General features: G+C 41.8%; 1 protein-coding gene across 1 annotated transcript in view; it reads left to right on the top strand.

Annotated features, from left to right (window-relative positions):
- astn1 (astrotactin 1) overlaps positions 1-21460 on the top strand; it is a 2838691-nt gene that overhangs the window by 1819404 nt on the left and 997827 nt on the right. The gene's annotated exons all lie outside the window — the stretch shown is intronic.

The raw sequence follows: 21460 nt of genomic DNA, 5'->3' as shown, positions 1-21460 counted from the left end.
CCAGAAGTTATAAGCAGACGGAATCCAGGATAAGAAAGCAAATTGGAGACAAAGTTGGCTTGATGAAATAAGTCAGAACGTGGCTGTGATTGGAAGCTTGCCACCAGTGGTGCACCGCAGGGAATAGCAATAGTATTGTGTATGTGTGAAAGATTTGGATGAGAATATAGGTTTCAATAGGTACGTGTAATGTCAGAAAAAAGTATACAATATACATCTTGAAATTCTTTTTCTTCACAAACAACCAAGAAAACAGAGGAATGCCCCTAAGAATGAATGACAGTTAAATGTTAGAACTCCAAAGCAACCACCCCCCAGCTCCCCCTCCCACACATAAGCAACAGCAAAGCATTGTACTCCCATGACACATCGGGTGGTGGCACCGACCTCGAATCCGCCGACCTCCAGAACCACGAAAATCCAACGCCCTGAAGCCAAGCTAGTCTTGCAGAATGCATCCTTGGCATATCAAAAAGTGGACAGTCATGAAGCCCCCGAGAGCGGGTCCCATTTCTGCAAAGAACCAAAGTCGTGTGTATGATTTGCAAGTTTGCAGATGACAATGTTTTTGTGGATAGTGATGAAGGGTGGGAAGGTTACAATTGGATCTAGGTCAATTGGATCAGTTGGCAAAGGAGTAGCGGAAGGCATTTAGCACAGACAAGTACAAAGAGATGCATATTTAAGAAGTTAAACCAGGGTAGGGCCTGTGAGATTGTTATAGAACAGGAAGACCTAGGGATACAAGTATGTAGTTCCCTAAAAGTGGAGACACCAATAGAAAGGGTGATGAAGAAAATAAATGATATGCTTGTCTTCTTCTGTTGGTGCATTGACTATGAGAGTTAATTCATGTTACTGTTGTATAAGACACTGGAGATGGTGTACTTGAAGTATTGTGTGAAAAGCTGGTCGCCATAGGAAGATGTGGTCAAACTGCAAGGAGGACAGAAAAAATTCACAATGATGTTGCTGGGACTGAGGGGTTAAGTTATAAAAAGAGAGTGGGTAGACTTGGGACTGCTTTCTCCAGAGTGAAGGAGGATGGAGAAAGACCTTTTAGAGGTCTATTATATCATGAGGGGCATTAATAAGATTGATGGTCACAGTCTTTTCCCCAAATATCAAAAACTGGAGGGCATAGGTTTGAGATGAGCGGGGAAAGTTTTAAAAGGATCTGAAGAGCAAGTTTTTATTTCAAATGAGCTAGCTGAGAAAGTAGCAGAGATGTGTACTATTATAACCTTTAATAAACTCAGAAAGGTCATGGAGAAGGAGGCCAGTCACACTAGCTCAGGTGAGCATCATGGTCGGCATAGACAAGCCTATTTCCACGCTGTATTATCTCTATGATTGTAATACTTGAGGAGGTTAAACAATTTAACCCATCATGAAGGCGACCCTTGTTTCAGGCTGCACAGTCACTCTATGTAATGTTCATTCCGCTATCTGAGCTGGCCTTCTTCCTCTGAGTAAATCTTTGAAGCTGCATTTAACCTGCCTGAGGCAATAACATACAAACCAAGAAGTCAAGTAGGAAACTTTTTGTTTGGTTATGCAATTGGCTACACCGTGGTCTTTGTCTGGCACAGAATGCACGCTGACATTGCTCATTGAGGAGTTCTTCTTTGAATGTCACATGAATTTTTATAAAAATAAATGTAAAGAACATCACCATTGGCAGTTTCATAAAACAACAATTCTGCACTCTTTCCTTTGATGCCAGTAACTCCATGGGAGGGAAAGCTTTATTTCTTACATCACTTGTTTCTTTGGAGCAATAACCAACAGACCAGTCTGCTATGACCTCAGACTGTCATTAATGGAGTGGGATGAGATGAGATGCTGAGCACACTTGGAGTTGAAAGAATACTGCATTCACAGGGCATCACTAATTCCCTGGGCATGGTCTCCCACCAGGACGTTGTTGTCAAGGCCACACTGAGAGAGAAAGTCTGCTTCCAGTGCCATCATGCCATGCGATCAGTGTTTGGTCTGATTACTGCTCTTTGGCAGTTAAGAGCCTGTCTGGGCAAACATTCTTTGACTTCCCCAAGACATCTGCATATTCATGTGACCTCAAAGAGAAACAAATAACAGGAGTAATTGGGTTATTTTATTTCCTCTGTTACGTTTGTTTCCTTCTGATATGAAATCATGCCGTTTTTGCCTAGAGACTAGGACCAAAATAAATACAATGCAGACATGAAAGTACAAGGTTTAAAGGTGAATTTATCAAAACTTGACAACGTTAAGCACAAATTATGGTACAGAGAGAAGCAAGCATCTTGTTACTGTCCAGTATTTACACAACTCTCTACTGGGCTTGAGAAAAACTATGAGTATGCTCTTCTAGATCACCATGCTGCCCAGGTGTTTTATCTTGAAATCTGAGTACAGAAAAAGGTGATTTATGTCTGTTTAATGCTCCTCATTTACACTGACCTTTGCAGTTATCAGGCGTCAAGATTATTGGTACTCAGTGGAGGCATTATGACCAGCTTTTGGTTAGAATGGGTTGAAAGATCTTTGCAATACTTCGATTTTAGTTGAATCTTAAATTTTTGATGAGAGCTAATGCCAAGAGAAATGCATATTTTTGTCTTTTTAAAATTATTTTGCTGAGTTTTGCAATCAACTTTATTTTGACATATGCCATCGAAACATTTTCCCTGTTTTACATTAACTAAGTTGCAGCTCCCAAGCTATTAGTTGCATTTATCAAAGTTAAAAAATAAAATTTATCATTAGAGTACATGCATGTCACCACATACAACCCTGAGATTCTTTTTCCTGTGGGCATACTTAGAAAATCTACAGAACAGTAACTGTAACCAGGATCAATGAACAACTGCAAATATAAATTTAAAAAATCAGGTGATCAAGTGTGAAATAAGATAAAGCGTCCCTAAAGTGAGACCTTCAGTTGTGGTATCACCGGAAATAGAATGAGTATAATTATCCCCTTTTGTTCAAGAGCCTGATGGTTGAGGGGTAGTAACTGTTCTTGAACCTGGTTGTTGCAAATCCTCAGGCACATGTACCTTCTGTTGCATAATTATTTCATCAGTTACCTACTTCAACAAGGATGATATTTTGTCCAAAGCTCCAGCATCAAACTGCATCAACTTGAAGTGTTCATGGTTAGTAGTTAGTCTGTTTGATATCCTCTGAGTACAACCTGAACCTTTCAAGTTGGGATAAAACTTGTTGAGGCTCTAGAGCAGCACATCCAGAACTCTCAAAACATTTAGAAAAGCTGAACAAATTTGACAAGTAAAGTAATACAAACACAGCCACATGTAATTTATTAACAACTGAAAATGTGGTGTAAAATACTCTCAAACTCCTTACACTTTTTAAAAACTATTACTCAGTTTTATTCTGCAGTGGTCTATTCTGTCCATATGTCCCTTACAAAACTTTCTGGAACTTTATTCTATAATTTGAAGCATTCTATCCATTGATAATATGAATGATGCACAAATGTAAGATTGAGCCAAAGAGAGGCGATGCTTTTGCAAGAACCTGGCAGCTACAGTTTCATGCTCAAGATTTGACCTTTAAAGCCTGAAAACTGTAGTGGAAGCTACTGTAGTAAACAACACAGATGATTCCAGTTAATTGGCCCATCAGTTAATTGGTTCAGCCGTTTTTCTGGGATAACTCTTGAACAAAAGCTAATTGAGAAACTAGCTGATTCCCTTCGATTATTTGGGACTTTATGCTGCCTAATTGGGGCAGGCGACTGTTGCTGAACAGTCTCTAATTAGTACCACTTGCACACACTTGCAAGGCCTTTCAACACACCATGCTTAGAGCAAACAATGTTTACATGATATCAGTTGGACATTATAGAATAGAGAGAGTTCAAGTGTTGTAAGGGACATGTGGACCGAGTTGACCACTGCACAGAGTAAAATTGAGTAATAGTTTAAAAAAATGCATGGAGATTGAGAGTATGTTACACCACACACTTTCAGTAGCTAATAAATCATATGCCATTTTTTTAGTGGTTTTGTTTGTATCATTTTATGTGTTAAACTTTTCCTTAATGTTTCAACAGTTCTGGACATTCAGCTGTGGAGCCTTGATAAGTTTTATCCCAATTTGCATGCAGGCTTGGAGATACCTGAAATGGCTAGGAGTGAAAATGAAATAATTTCATTACTTCAACAAGTTAGGAAGTACAAAGAATTTGAAGGCATCAACAGCCATCTTGAATGTTACAATGAAAATGAGGATTAGGAGGATGCAGTCATCAACAGCATTGTATGAAGGCAGTCCATTATCTGCACTAGGTAACTGCGCCGATTTTGTTCATTTACAGTCACAAGAATGCAACATGGATTAACTTTTCGTCAATGAGTATTAGGGTTTAGTTCTGTACTTCAGTGCAGATTTTAGTCTAACCATCAATTGTAAAAAAAAAGTATGGTAACATCAATACAGCAGGATACTCCCAACTGCCAATTGTACATCAGTAACCAAGAGATTGAACAAAAGACCAGCTTTAATTACCTTGGTAGCTTTATATCACAAGATGCTAGAAGTAAAGTGGAAATAAAAAGAAGAATTGACATCGCCAAAACCAACTTCCAAAAAATGAAACACATTTTTACCAATAGACACATTTCTATGACAACAAGGCTTAGGCTATTAAAATGTTACATCTGATCAATCTTGCTGTATGCTTCCGAAACATGGACTATAACACAGAACTCCAAAGAAACTTAGAAGCAACAGAAATGTGGATTCTTAGAAGAATGCTGAAAATATCATATAGAGATAGGGTAACTAATGAGACAGTACCCCAACATGCCCATACAAAAAGATCTTTAATGAGAACATTAAATGAGAGGAAACTCTGGGCCATGTCATCAGAGAGGGAGAAATAGAATGCCGTATATTACAAGGCCGTATGCCTGGGAAACGCGGTAGAGGAAGGCAGAGAAGAAAATATATGGACACTGTGAAAGAAATATCAGATCTAAGTGTGTGAGATATCATAGACACTGTGAGGGATCGTTTGATGTTGACAGCCATGATCGCCCGAGCGTGTAACACGCAAGGCACATGAAGAAGAAGAAGACTGTAGTATCCTAATTTGTTCTGTATTTCATTTAGATACATAATTTGAGACTCGGATTGTCTTTATTTTCTATACCTTTTTAACTGTTTCCTTGAAACGTCAGCTAACGGCAGCAGTCACTTAATTGGGCCATAATATACTGGTCCTGATGTGCCTAATTAATTGGAATCCACTGTACTTCTAAGCAATTAAATGAATGCAGCAACACTAGGAACCCAAGACAGCACCAGCAGTCTTGGAACAGTCCACTCAGAAGATAAACACAGTTGCTAGAAACACCAGGATGCTTCCATTGTTTTAGAAAATGTGGCTACTGGGCTGGACTTCAGGTAAGACTGAATTACCGGGTCCTAAGGCTATCACCAACTCTTCCCTATGTTCTGCCTAGCACCCTTCTGGCTGATGTGCAGTCATTAGCAAACAAGATCAAGGACATCATGGCAAAATTGCTTTATCAGAGGGACATGGAGGTCTGCTCAGTATTCTGGTTGATATAGGCGTGGTTCATTCCAAATCTTCTGATACAGCACTCAGTGTTTTATGATCCAATGCATAGACCAGAAAATTCAAGTGCTGTAATCAACAAGAATGCGTCAGTGTACTCTGACACCTGTTACATCATGGCACAATCAGGCTAGCTTGAAGAATCTACTTAACTACAACTAATACATTCCCTGGAATGCTAGAGGATCCAGCACATTCAAGCACGGCTATCCAACCAAGAACATATACTGCTCCATCCCTCAGCTGCACTTTGGGAAATCTGACCACCTGGCTGTGCTTCCTCTGCCTGCATACAGGCAAAGAAAAGAGTAGAAAAGTTGAAGAGGACCATGAAAATTGTGGAGGATCAATTTTGGGATTACTTCAAGTTGACGGACTGGAACCTGCTCAACATTTCACCAGTAGTCTGAAATAAATATGCACAGCGGTCATTGACTTCATAAGGTCATAAAGGCATGAAATGTATGTAGCATATTAAAAGCTGGTGATTGGATTTTAATCTTTTGATATACAGATGACTACACATCCATATAAGCTATTAGGAACTGGATCTTTGTGTATTGACTTTGGTGACATTTTGGTAACCCTGTATCGCAGAGCCCACAGAATGAAGTTTGTGTTTGCATAAACAGATTCGTCAATATTACCTGTTTGCTGCTTTAAAAGTTGAGCACAAAATGGATTCCACACAGCAAAGTTTAGTTCACCACGAGTTTTACATTTCCTCTAAATGCACCTGACTGCAGATTCTACCTTGTCAGGTCAACTGAGACAGTGAGTTATGGCAAGAGTAATCAACCTCTGTTCTACATCAGATACTGGACCATGGAGATCCAAATCCAGCAAGAAAAAGATTCAAGATATAAAAGACAAAGTATGTGTGGCTCATAGTGAAAATAATACTCCAAGGGAATGAAAGAGAGACAAACTGGTGTTCCATCTTGTAGTAAAGGAAAGGTTGTTAGAGAGAGACAAAGAAAGTGAACAAAGAACAGAAAGCCAGGATGGGAAATGAGCCAAGGAGAAGGAACAAAATAGAGACAATATGCATCTCATTTTATTCTTCTTTACTAGAGAAAACTAACATTAAAAGTTTTGTGGGAATTCCTTCCAGTGGCTTTTGCCACCACAGGCAGATTAATCTTTATACTAGTTCCGAGGTAGTGTATTACATAAAATATTGCGATAAGGAGATTGTATATTCTCCCTGTGATTGCATGGGTTTCCTCCAGGTGCTCCGATTTCCTCCAACATTCCAAAGACGTTCCAGTTGGGAGGTTAATTATACATTGAATTGACTTTATTACTAACATCGTTCATATACAAGAGTAAAAATCTTTGCATTACAACTCTGTCTAAATGTGCAATGTGCAATTTATAGTAATTTATAATAAACAGCATGTACAACAGGATAGTCAATATAACACAGAAATACAATTCTATTAGCATGAATTAATTAGTGTGACGGCCTGGTGGAAGAAGCTGTCCTTGAGCCTACTGGTGCTGGCTTTTATGCTGTAGTACCATTTCCCGGATGGGAGCAGCTGGAACAGTTTGTGGCTGGGGTGACTTGGGACCCCAATGATCCTTCAGGCCTTTTTTACACATCTGTCTTTGTAAATATCTTGAATAGTGGGAAGTTCACATCTACAGATGCGCTGGGCTGTCCACGCCACACTCTGCAGAGTCCTATGATTGAGGGAAGTACAGTTCCCGTACCAGGTAGTGGTGCAGCTAGTCAGGATGCTCTCAGTTGTGCCCCTATAAAAAATTCTGAGAATTTGGGGGCCCATACCAAACTTCTTCAACTGTCTGAGGTGAAAGAGGCACTGTTGTGCTTTTTTCACCATACAGCCGGTATGTACAGACCACGTGAGATCCTCGGTGATGTGGATGCCGAGGAACTTAAAGCTGTTCACCCTCTCAACCCCAGATGCATTGATATCAATAGGGGCTAGCCTGTCTCCCTTCCTCCTGTAGTCCACAACCAGCTCCTTTGTTTTTGTGACATTGAGGGAGAGGTTGTCTTCTTGACACCACTGTGTCAGAGTGATGACTTCTTCTTTGTATGCTGCATTGTTATTATTTGAGAAAAGGCCAATCAATTTAGTATTGTCGGCAAATTTAATTAGCAGATTGGAGCTGTGAGTGACTGCACCGTCATGGGTATACAGAGAGTAAAGGAGGGGGCTTAGGACACACCCCTGAGGGGCACCTGTGTTGAGGGTCGGAGGGGCAGAGATGAGGGAGTCCACTCTTACCACCTGCCAGCTATCTGATGGGAAGTCCAGGATCCATTTACACAAGGCAGGGTGAAGGCCGAGGTCTCTGAGCCTCATGCGAAGCCTGGAGGGAATTATGATGTTGAATGCTGAACTGTAGTCCAAGAACAGCATTCTCACATAAGCATCCTTTTCTAGTTTGCAAGGACGGTTTGTAGAGCTGTGGCTATTGCGTCATCTGTCGATCGGTTGTGTCGGTAGATGAATGTGTCCAGTGTGTGGATGGCAGCATGCTGCAGATGTAGTCCTTGACCAGCCTCTCAAAGCATTTGCTTATTATTGAGATGAGTGCAACAGGACACCATTCCTTAAGACATGTTACCTTGGTCTTTTTAGGTACTAAAACAATGGTAGATGTTTTGAAGCAGAAGGGCGCTCTACACTGGGAGAGGGAGAGATTAAAAATGTTTGTAAACACACCTGCCAGTTGTGCTGCACACATCCTGAGTACTTGCCCTGGGATGCCGTCCGGTCCTGCAGCCTTGCGACTGTCCACTCATTGGAAACACCTGTGTACCTCAGCCTCAGATGACCAAGATGCAGGTCACTTCAGTAGCTCTCCTCAGGAGCTCAGCGTTGGCAACATCGAATCGAGTGTAAAGAAGTTATAGCTCATCCGAGAGAGAGGCAGCAATATTAGAAACACCACTGCGTTTAGCTTTGAAGTCTGCGATGGTGTGCAGACATTGCCATAAGCTGAGTGTGTTGTTGGTGGAAAGTTGTGTCTGGATCTTGTCCCTGATTTGTCATTTCTCTGCCTTGATGACTTTGTGCAGATCATAGCCGCATTTCCTGAGTTCCTGCTGATTACCTGCAATGTAAGTAAGCTCTGTGTGGCAACATTGTCAGTTGTCCTGTAGTTAGGCTAGGGTTCAATCAGGGGATTGCTAGGCAGTGAGGCTCAAAGGGCCTATTCTGCATGATATCTAAATAAATAAATATCTAATAATTGACATTGAGGTTCACTCTGCACCTTTCATAACCTATGGAATACAAGACATAGGAGCAGAATTAGGTCATTTGGCCCATCGAGTCTTCTCCACCATTCAATCATGGCTGATCCCTTTTCCCTTCCTCAGCCCCACTCCCCAGTCTTCTCTCCTTAGTCTTCGATGCCATGTTCAATTGAAAACCTATCAAGCTCTGCCTTAAAAACACCTAACAACTGCCTGTGGTAACAAATCCACAAATTCACCACCGTCTAGCTAAAGAAATTTCTTCACATTGTTTTAAATGGACGCACTCTATCCGGTGGCTGCGCCCTCTTGTCCGAGAGCCCAACACCATGGGAAACATTCTCTCCACATCTACTCTCGGCCTTTCAACACTTGAAAGGTTCCGATAAGATCCCCTACCCCTCATCCTTCTAAATTCCAGCGAGTACAGACCCAGAGCTATCAAATATTCCTCGTATGATAACCCTTTCATTCCCAGACTCATCCTTGTGAACCTCCTCTGGACCCTCTCCAATGCCAGCACATCTTTCCTTAGATTAGGAGCCCAGAACAGTTCACAATACTCAAGGTGAGGCCTCAGCAGTGCCTTATAAAGCCTCAACATCACATCCCTTATCTTATATTTTAGACCTCCTGAAATGAATGCTAACATTGCATTTGTCTTCCCCACTACCAACTCTACCTGCAAGTTAACCTTCAGGTCATTCAGCACAAGGACTCCCTAGTCCCTTTGCATCTCAGATTTTTTGGATTTTCTCCCCATTTAGAAAATAGTCTGCATACTTATTTCTACTACCAAAGTGTAAAAAAGAGGTGTAATATAAATATAGCAAGAAAAATGTTATTGGAATTTATAAACATTTTTGTTTGTAGTGGGCAATTCCCGATTCCCATGTAATACATAACTGATGATTAGATACCATTTCATTTTTTTCCTAAGTATTTTTCTGCACATCAGTGTTTTGAACCCTTTAGATGATTCTGCTTCAAATGGTTACTCACCAAATCCCAAGTGACTGGCTTTTGCAGGAATAGTTTGTTAAACTGACAGCAGAGTTAGAATCTTTCTGTATGTGCAGTCTAACATAGGCTACGTCCACACTACACTGGATAATTTTCAAAATGAAGCTTTTACTCTTCGTTTTGACCCTCTGTCCACAATAAAATGGTGTTTTCATCCCCCAATAACAGAGATTTTCAGAAACGGTCTCCAGAGTGAGTAAATCTGAAAATGCCTAATATCTGTTGCAGTGTGGACATAGTAACCGGAGCTTTTTAAAACCGCTGTCATGACCGTGCCGCAACAGATGACGGCAGCCCGGCATTTCATTGTTTTCTTCTTATTATTATTGTTATTATTATTACCTTATTTTCACCAAACAATTGATACTAGAGCGTACAATCATCACAGCGATATCTGATTTCTGCGCTTTGCAGAACCTAAAAATTTCAGAACAGACGGCAACAAGACTGAAGCCAGAAGAGTTAGAAATGTAGTCACCAAATACTTTGACCCGCGGCTTACTGAATAAATAAGTATATTCACCTTGCCCTGTTTTCTGTCCTTGCTTGTATGAAGGTAAGGATAGAAAACATCCTCCACCACCTCCAGTCTAAATTCCATGCGGAATATTTTGGAGGATCAAGAACCAAGAACCAAGGTGGCTTACCTATTTATGCAAGTACTTCTCTGACAATAGATGTGTAACAGCCTAAATGTAACATTGTATGGAAATAGAAGATAACACTGATGCAGACATGTTTTATACAGTTAACAAGGTGCTTTATTAATGCGACACAGTTAGTAAGTTTTTCAATGTTCGTCGTCAGCCGGGTCATACTGTTCGTGAACTCCCTGTTGGTTGCCTCCATACGCTCCAGTATTTGTTTTTCTTTCAATTTTAAGTCCTCCTGCGCGAGAGCCAAGAACAATTCCTTTTAAGTTTTTCCAGTCTGTAACTGGACAAACGTGCACCAAGTATACCGTTTCCTCTTTGCTTGTTTTCTGTGTGTCCTGCGCATGCCCAGTAGGAGGAGATCCGCCCAAATATCCGTCTAATGTGGACAGAGATATTTTGAAAAACGCTTAGTGTGGACGCCTGTCGTTTTTACTCGAAACTGGCGTTTTCAAAATTATCCAGTGTAGTGTGGACATAGCCATAGAAAGCTATTGATGTTGATTTGGCAAGTCACAGAGTTGTATAGCATGGAGGCAGGCCCCTCAACCCTACTCATGTCTGCAAAACAAGTTGCCTACCCAAGTCCCCTTTGCCTGCTCCTGTACAAGATGTGCTGGTTGCATCTTTCAATTGAATCACAACAAGTCATGTGAATTCACGCGTTGTCATCATAATCATCATCATGTTCTGTAATATATGACATGGATGAACATGGTCTATGACCATGATTGTTTCTGGCAAATTTTTATACAGAAGTGTTTTCTATTGTCACCTTCTGGGCAGTGTCTTTACAAGCTGTATGACCTCAGCCATTATCAATTCTCCAGAGATTGTCTGGCATCAGTGATCACATAACCAGGACTTGCATTATGCACACCATCTGCTCATACAACCATCCATCACTTGCTGCCAATGCTTCACAATACTCTGATTGGGGGGGCAGTGAATGTCAAATGTCAAAAAGAGCTTTGACCAACAGCCAATCCAGACAGTGAAAGTTTGGAGAGGAAGCGACTTCAATCAGGTCCGCTGCCTGAGGATAAAAGGCAGCAGCGGGTTGTGGGTACGAAAAAGAGCTTTAACCAGTGACCAGTCGGAATTTGGGATTGATTAGCAAGAACAAATGAAAGAAAGGCAGGGTAAGTGCAGGGCCGTTTACTGAGTGGACATAGAGTGGTGATATTAGGGCTTTAGCTCTTTGAGGCTTCAGCAAAAGGAGGCTTCACTCAGAGAAAGCAAAGGATTGAAAGCAAAGCTCGTTTTTTCCCTTTATATCTGCTTGGCTGGGATAGTAGAGACATCAGGCATAATAGTAAAATGCTCCTGTTGTGGGATGTGGGAGCGCAGGGAGATCTCCAGTGTCCCTGATGACTATATCCAGCTGCAGCTTCGCCCCAACTGTGTTAAGCAGTTGGAGCTGGAATTGGAGGAACTCCAGATCATTCAGGAGGCTGAGGGGTGAGAGATAGGACATTGAGAGAGGTAGTTGCACCCAGGGTACAGGACACAGGAAACTGGATGACAGTCAGGAAGGGGAAAGGGGTTAAGGAGGTAGTGCAGAATACCCCTGTGGCCACTCCCGTCAACAACAGATATATCACTTTGGAAACTGTTGGGGGGGATGACCGAACAGAGCAAAGTCACAGTGGTTGGGTCTCTGGCACTGTCTGCCTCTGTAACTCAGAAGGAAGGGGAGAGAAAAGGCTTACTGGGTGACAGGCTATTTATTAGTTTGGGGAACAGACAGGAGGGTCTGTGGGTGAGAACAAAATTCCTGGATTGTATGTTGCCTTCCAGGTGCTAGGGTTTGGGATATCTCAGATCGAGTCTTCAGCATTCTTAAGAGGGAGGGTGACTAGCCAGCAGTTGTGGTCAATGTAAGTACCAATGACATGGGTAGGATAACGTTCTGTACAGGGAGTTCAGGGAGTTAGGTGCTAAGTTAAAGGGCACCTCCAGGGTTGTGATCTCAGGATTGCTACCTACGCCACATGCTAGTGAGGCCAGAACTAGGAAGATTATACAGTTTTATACATGGCTAAGGAGTTGGTGTAGGAGGGAGGGCATAAGATTTTTGGATCATTGAGCTCCCTTTCAGGGAAGGTGGGGCCTATACAGAAGGGACAGTTTGATCTTGAACTGGAGGGGGACTTATATCCTAGCAGGAAGGTTTGTTAATGCTGCATGGTGGGGTATAAACTTGAGTTGCAGGGGGATGGGGGCCAGAGTGCCAGAACAGTTAGTTGAGAGGTTGTGGAGGCAGATGTTGGTAATCTAACTACTGAGCCAGTAGCACAGGTGGGTTCTGGGCCGCTTTAAGACAAGCAGTCAGACAAGGTAGTTTAAAGTTATGATAACTTTTATTAACAAACTGAAGTTTAGTTAAAAACATTGTACAAAGAGAGGCAAATCCGATTTCAAATAAAGTACAGTTCCTGAGTTAGCATCAGGTCAAATAAAGTACAATAGTACTATCTTTAGCTCATGGCTCATAAAAGCCTAAAGTCTCAACTGCGCATCACAGTGAAATAAAATACATCAATGAAGTAAAGTGTGTTAGTTAAAGTTACTAAACCTATATAATAAAGCACATCTGTGCCTCAGGTTCACATGGAGATTTAAGACTAGCAGTACAAGTAACACAAGTTCAAGTTAGGCAAAATGAGTTCAATAAATGTCTAAAGCAGTGATGCACACAAAGACCTATACCATCCTACAGTGTACAGCAGGAGCTGAATTAGTTCACACATCCACTCACACAGGTTCCCATGCGTACGCATGGTCAGTAAAATAAATCAACCAGGAGGATCAGCAGTGCTGCTACTCACCTTCCACTACGGATTGTTCACTGACCTAAGCACAAGTGGGCAGCACGCTTTTAAAGCCATCTGGGGAGGAAGGGCCTATGCTGTCTTCCCTCCAGCTGAAAACAATTCTTGGTTCCACCTGGCTACAGTGAGCCCTCAGACAAAGTTAGGAATCGAAAGGTTGAGCATGGTGTGTCTAGTGCCTATATTTCAATGCAAGAAGTATCGTAGAAAAGAATGATAATAGCACTAAAGATGAGGTAGCTTGTTTACAAAGAGAGGCAATGTGTAGCGAGGAGAAGCTGCTGATGGGGCAAAATTGCAATCAACAGGGTAAGGTGCAACAAAAAAGGCAGAGAAAATTGAAGGTGAACACAGGACTGAAGTTGTAATTGAATGCATGCAGTATGTGGAATAAGGTAGATGAACTTGCAGCACAGTTGCAGATTGGCAGGTATGATGTTGTAGACATCACTGAATCATGGCTGAAAGATTGTAGCTGGGAGCTTAATGTCCAAGGATATACATTGTATTAAAAGGATAGGCAGAAAGGCAGACTTCCCTGGATCCCATGCCTTCTAACTTTATGAATAAGCCTACTGTGTGGAACCTTGTCAAGTGCCTTACTAAAATCCATATAGACCACATCCACTGCACTACCCTCATCTATATCAGTATTACAATGGAGCAAAGGGAATTACAGAGGCACGAAAGAGGAGATGGCCAGAATTGATAGAAAAGAATACTGGCAGGGGTGATGGCAGAGTGGCAATGGCTGGAATTTCTGGAAGCAAATTGGAAGGCACAGGCTAAATACATCCCAAAGAGGAAGAAGTATTCTAAAGGAAATATGACACAAATGTGGGCATTGAGAATTCAAAGTCAACATAAAAGCCAAAGAGAAGGCATATAATACAGCAAAAAATAGTGGGAAGTTAGAGGTTTGAGAAGCTTTTAAATACCAACAGAAGGCAACTAAAAATGTTATTAAGAAGGTAAAAATTGGAATATGAAAGCTAGCCAATAATATTTAAAGAGGGTACCATGAGTTTCTTTAAATACGTAAAGTGTAAAAGAAAGGTGAGCGTGGGTAATGGACCACTGGAATACAATGCTGGAGAAGCAGTAATAGGGGACAATGAAGTGGCAGATGAATTGAGTAAGTATTTTGCATCAGTCTTCACTGTAGAAGATATTAGCAGTGTGGTGGAAGTTCCAGGTGCCAGGGATCATGAAGTTACCATAACTAGAGAGAAGGTTCTTGGGAAACTGAAAGATTTGAAAGTAGATAAGTCACCTGGACCAAATGGTTTACACCTCAAGATTCTGTGAGAGTTGGCTGAAGAGATCATGGAGGTATTAGTAATGGTTTTTCGAGAATCACTGGATTCATTTGCGAACATCCTCACTTCTGACCTTATGATGGAAGGAAGGTCATTGATGAAGCAGTTGAAGATGGTTGGTTTTAGGACACTTCCCTGAGGAACTCCTGCAGTGATGTCCTGAGGATGAGATGATTGGCCTCCAACCACCACAACCATCTTCCTTGGTGTCAGGTATGAGTCCAACCAGCATTACAGAGGAATAGAATATTGCAAATATCACACCACTCTTCAAGAAGGGAGAGAGGCAGAAGGAAGGAAACTATAGGCCAGTTAATCTGATCTCAGTGGTTGGGAAGAAGTTGGAGTCAATTTAAGGGATGAGGTCCCAGGGTACGTGGAGGATAATGATATTCTAGGCCACAGTCAGCATGATTTCCTCAGGGGAAGACTTTGCCTGACAAATCTGTTGGAATTCTTTAAAGAAATAGCAAGCAGGATAGATAAAGGAGAATTAGTGGATGTTATAGACTTGCATTTTCAGAAGGCCTTGGACAAGGTGAGACAAATGAGGCTGCTTTATAAGCTACAAGCCCATAGGAGTACAGGAAAGATTCTAGCATGGATAAAGCAGTGTCAGATTGGCAGGAGGCAAAGAGTGGGAATAAATGGAGCCTCTTCTGGCTGGCTGCTGGTGACTAGTGGTGTTCCACAGGGGTCTATGTTGGGACTGAGCCTTTTTACATTATATATCAATGATTGGATGATGGAATTGATGGCTTTGTTACTAAGTTTGCAGATGATACGAAGATAGGTAGAGGGGCAGGTAGTAGAGAGACCAGAGAAGGACTTAGATTAGGAGAATGGGCATACAAATGGCAGATGGAATACAGTGTCATTAAGTGTATGGTCATACTCCTTGGTCGAAGAAATGGAAAGTTTGACTCTTCCCTAAATGGAGAGAAAGTACAAAACACTGAGGCACCAAGGGACTTGGGAGTCATTGTGCAGAATTCCCTAAAGGTTAATTTGCAGGTTACCATAGTAACACTGTCTTGTTTGGCTGGATTCATAAGTATTCATATATGGTTAAATAACAATGAAACTTGAATTGAGTCTGTAGTGATGAAGGCAAATGCAATGTTAGCATTCATTTCAAGAGGACTAGAATAGAAAAGCAAGGAGGTAACGTTGAAACTTTATAAAACACTGGTAAGGCCTTACTTGGAGTGTTGTGAGCAGGTATGGAGCCCTTATCTTAGAAATTATGTACTAAAACTGGAGAGAGTTCAAAGGAGGTTCACAAAAATGATTCCAAGATTGAATGGCTTATCATATGAAGAGCATTTGATGGCTCTGGGCCTGTATTCACAAGAATTCAGAAGAATGAGGGATGATCTCATTGAAACCTATTGAATGGTGAAAGACATTGATAGGATGTGGGGAGGATGTTTCCTCTGGTGGGAGAGTCTAAGACCAGAAGACACAGCGTCAGAACAGAGGCGCATCCTTTTAGAATGGAGATTAGGAGGAATTTCTTTAGTCAGAGAGTGATGATTCTGTGGAATTCTTTGCCTCAGACGGCTGTAGAGGCCAAGTTTTTATGCATATTGAAGGCAGAGGTTGACAGATTCTTAACTGGTCAGAGCATGAAAGAATACGGGGAGAGGGCAGGAGATTGGGGCTGAGAGGAATATTGGATCAGCCATGATGAAATGGCGGAGCAGACGATGGACCAAATAGCCTAATTCTGCTCCCATATCTCATGGTTTTATGGTGTTATGGTGGTGGGGGGGGGGGTGCTAACCAGGTACTACATCTTGCTCAAGGGTAACATACAGAGGGATGGAGCATCTTACACCTCCTGAGGTAGAGATGTATTTCCACCCTGTCACCCCTACATGAGTTGTAGCTGGTTAAAAACTAGTACTATCATTCAATACTGTGAGAAAGCTTAGTAATATGAGATTGTGTCATTTTAGAAATGATGTACTAAACTGAAATTTTTAATCCATCTTAATAAACTGTATGATGGAACAGTCAGGTCTCCTCTCTCTACCATTCACTGTCCTTTGTCCAAAATCAGGTTTATAATCACTGACCTATTCTGTCATGAAGTGGGTTGTTCTGCGGCAGAAATACATTGACATATAGTTAGATAAATAAATAGTGAAGAAGAAGAATAACGAGATAGTGATAATTGACAATTCTGAAATCTGATGGTAGAAGCTTTTTCAAAAGCACTCAATGTGGCCATGCATTTGTGCCTTTGAGGTTCCAGTTGACCATGGGACTGGGAGCAGCAGCAGCTAGACCTCAGGCAAATGTACTTATTTATTTATTTAGTGATACAGCCTGAGTAGGCCCTTATGACCTTTCCAGCCGTGCTGCCCCAGCAAAGCCCGATCAACCCGATTAAACATAACCTAATCAAGGGACAGTTCAGAATGACTAATCAAACTGCTTGGCACACCTTTGGACTGTGGGAGGAAACCAGAGCACCTGGGGAAAACACTTGCATTCTGAAGGGAGGACATGCAGACTCCTTAAAGAACAGTGCCAGAATTGAACTTTGAACTCCAGAACTGACCGCTAGGCTACCAACTAACAGTGAGGCCAGGCCTCTAGAACACCCTAATTAACTTTTGACTGTGTGCTGCTATCAAAGGCCTTGAAAATATTTTTTTTTCAATATTTCAGGAAGTGTTCCAATAGAATTAATATATAAATTATTAAAGACACTTAATTTGCTTAAAGGTAGCCTAAGCAGTTAGAAGCAAAATAGAATAAGATGAGGTTCTGTTTACCATTTAAATCTAGGTTGTTGTCTATAAATGAGTGTCTAGTTTTATACACCAGCCAGTCCTAGTGGGAAATTTGAGTGTCTATTGATTCTTGTCATTTGGCTCAATTAATTTGTGTTCAGCCCCCGTTCTTGCTGTGAGCCCAGTGCCAGAGCAGAAGGCTTAATGAAGTTTCGCCTTCTCTTGCTCACCTATTGATTCTACCTTGTCGTGTTTAGGATTGGAGGGTGTTCAGGAGATGGAATAGTGAGCTTGAAACAAGCTGACCATTGAGGAGGGTGTCACCAGATCTCCATGGGACTGCTGGCCATGTGTGCACATAACAGCCCAATATTTTGTATATTTCAAAATAGAACCATGTTGGCATTGTGGTATACTTGTAAAAGTTACTGCCTCACAACACCAGAGAAACTGGTTCAATCCCTATCTCTGGCATTGTCTGTGTAGAATTTGCACATTCTTACTGTGACTGTGTACATTACCTCTCAGTCCGCTGGATTTCTCCCGCATCTCAAAGTATTTACAGACTGATAGGTTACTTTTCCTAAGCGTGTAGGTGAGTGGTAGAATTTGGGGGAAGCTGACAGGAATCTGGAGAGAATAAAGATTTGTTAACCAAAGTTGAGGCACTGGAGGGCTGGAAGATAGCTAATGTTGTTCCATTGTTCAAGAAAGGTGCTAAGAATGTTTAATTATAAAATTATGCTCTTTTTCCCTGCTATTTTTGTGATTGGCTCACAGCCAGGCATGATAACGTTGCATTTCTTGGACAACAGAGATCTCCTTTACAACAACAGATCTCAAAATAGCAGAAGATCTCAGTTACAGAGGTCACTAGATGTTTTTGTTTAACTTTCATTGAGGTTAATGGCAAGCATCATTGCTTCACTACTGTTCCTTTCTGGGACATGATTCTGAAAGTGAACATCACAGAATGCATTACAGGCTGTACATTCAGGAAGGTTGTGCTGCAGTCTAGAGTCAAGTGAGGCTGCATCACCACTCTAACACTTTTTTGAATCTTAATTATAGCAATGCCGCACCATCTCCAACAGTTTACTGTTGCGGATGTAAGCATGAATGAGAAGCTGTTCAGTCTGACCTCAGTTCAGTCTGGAACTAAAGTCGCTTCAACCTTGACTATTGATCTTCAGCAGGGATACAACACTTACGTGTGCAGGTGGTCAGAGTCCCCAAGCTCCAGCTCTGTATCATGCCATATGGAGCCATATAAAGAGAAGGCCTGTACATTAAACACAGGCAAAACAAAGGCTGGCTACCAACCTACTTGACTAAATAAGGGAGCATGATGAGAGCTGGCAAACAATGATTAAATTCACCAGCATCTCCAGTGCACCTCTGGCAGTCTGAGGAAATTAGTTACTTGAAGATCTTGACCTCAAAGCACTAAGTCCATGGTATAAAAGCGATCTCCACATTTCAGTCTGGTTCACAGACATGAACTATCTTCTGAAAACGCTACCAAAGTGCCAAAATCATATATTGGTATGTTCATCCAAATCCACTGGCAAGACAAATAAAATGATGTCTGCATCCCCAGCATTCCCTCTCTCATCAGTCCCATTCACCTCCATCGGGTGAGTCACATTGTTCCCATGCCTGACACCAGAGCCCTGAAACAGGAACTTCACCTTGCTATGTAATAATAGAAATTATATGGACAGAGTGAACACTTCAATATTGTCCCGAAAGTGGGAAGTAGGAATTCCTGGCTGATGACTGCTCAAAATGGAGAAGGAATAATGGGAAAGGTACTGAGATTAGGAGCTTGAGGAGATTTAGTATGTCACCAAAGACACTCGCAAATTTCTACAGATGTACTGTGCAGAGCATTCTAATAGGCTGCATCACCATCTGGTATGTGGGGGGGGGGCACAGAATCAAAATAAGCTGCAGGAAGTTGTAAACTTAGTCAGCTCCATCATGGGCACCTGCCTCCCCAGCACCCAGGATATCTTCAAGGAGCGATGCCTCAAAAAGGCAGTATCCGTCATTAAGGACCCCCATCACATAGGACATGCCCTCTTCTCATTGCTACCAATAGGTTGGAGGTACAGGAGCCTGAAGGCACACACTCAGTGACTCAGGAACAGTTTCTTCTGACATCAAATTCTGGATGGATATTGAACCCATAAGCACTGCCTCACTTATTTTTGCAGTACTTATTCAATTTAACTAATATGTATATGTGCATGTGTGTATTTACTGTAATTCAGTTTTTATTACTTTGTTTTGCAATGTATTGCTGCTGCATAACAACCAATTTCATGTCATATACTGGTGGTATTAAACCTGATTCTGGTTATGAGATCACAAGTGTCTATATTGGGAGGATACAGAATTTGCACATATTACCCAGCCCCTCCATCAGACATTACCTGACTATATGTGGTAATGTAGGGTAATGTAAATGGTGGAAATGTACATAATTCACAACAACCGACATTGAAATTGGGTTTAAGAGGCAGGTCTGACGCGATGTCATAATTACATGAAGTCGTTAACCACGCTTTGTGTTCTGGTTTTGGAGTACAATAAATAAGTTGTTACTGTTTTTCTTAAGCATAAAATGCTTCACATCATTTTAATTGCAAAAACCTACATTGGTGACCTCAATTCTCTCGGACGAATCCAGAGTTATTGAGTATGTTGGCCAACACAGTCACTTTGAGACTGCTGGAGTTGTGGGAGCAAAATGTCATTGCTTGGTTTGTACAAGCCAAGGCCCAATTTGCACCATGAGAAATCTCCGACAACTACACTAAATACTTCTATGTCGTAGGATTGCTCAGCAACTCCATGGCTGCCAGTGTGGCGAGTCTACTTAAACAGTCGTCTGAACACAATAAATATTGATCGCTGAAAACTCACCTTTTACAAACTTGTGGAATATCAGAGTCTGAGCGCGCCAAACAGTTGCTCTCCTTGCCCACCTTGATAATGCTAAGTCATTGGATCTAATGTTGTCTCTCCTGGGAAATCACCATCCTTGCTTTAATTTAAAGAACTCGTCATGCAGCAAATGCCTGATCAAATTTGCTAATACACCTGTAAAGGACTATAGGGAGTTTGCTAAAATGTCTGCCAGGCAGAGGTGCATATTTCCTCATTTTCCTGCTTCAATCAGCCAGCAGAGCCTCCAAACAGACAATGCCGGGTCTGTGCTTTTACCATGCTCAAACAGACAATGCCGGGTCTGTGCTTTTACCATGCTCGCTTTGGGAGGAACGCTAGGAAATGCCGACCACCTTGCAGCAACAGTGCCAGCGCAATGGGACTTCTGAGGTCTGTGAGCATTACTAAAAATTTACAAGAACTTTTAAGTATGGTGAACTTCTGTTACCACTTCATTTCATGAGCGGCTGAACTTATACTCCCCCTGTACAGTACACTTAAAGACAATACCCCTAATCACGTGCTTGACTGGTCAGCAGACATGACCAAGACACTTGATGATAGCAAACAAGCTCTTTCTAGATCATCCCTATTGGCATATGTGCTCCCCAACACACCTATAGCCATCACTACTGATGCTTCAGGCTATGCTGTGGGTCCTGTGCATGGACAGTTGGTTGTAGGCATGTGGCACCTGCTCTCCTTCTTCAGCTGGCAGCTTCTTCCCGCCAAAAGGAAGTACAGCACGTTTGACCGTGAGCTTTTCAGTCTCTGACTGACTGTCTACCATGATGCACTCCAACATCACCTTATGCCCCCCACTTACAATGCTCCATTCCGCATTTTTGAATCGAGAGGAAAGACTTTTATCATAAATAAGAGGGGTAAACCTGAATGTATTTCTCTAGATCACCTTAAACAGGCCCACCAAGATTTGGTGGATTGCACTACCGTTCCCCTGCCATCACGCCATGACCGTGATCATGTCAACACAACACGAAACAAGCCAGAGGCACCTGCTGTTCCTCCATCCTTTGAACATAGGACCCGAGCTGGGCAGCTCATCTGAGCTCCGGACAGGCTCACAATGCGGGTTTT

This window comes from Mobula hypostoma, chromosome 12, assembly GCF_963921235.1.
Source record: "Mobula hypostoma chromosome 12, sMobHyp1.1, whole genome shotgun sequence".
In the NCBI taxonomy this organism is placed as follows: Eukaryota; Metazoa; Chordata; class Chondrichthyes; order Myliobatiformes; family Myliobatidae; genus Mobula; species Mobula hypostoma.
The sequence above is the reverse complement of the archived record's forward strand: the minus strand, read 5'-3'. Positions and strand labels throughout refer to the sequence as shown.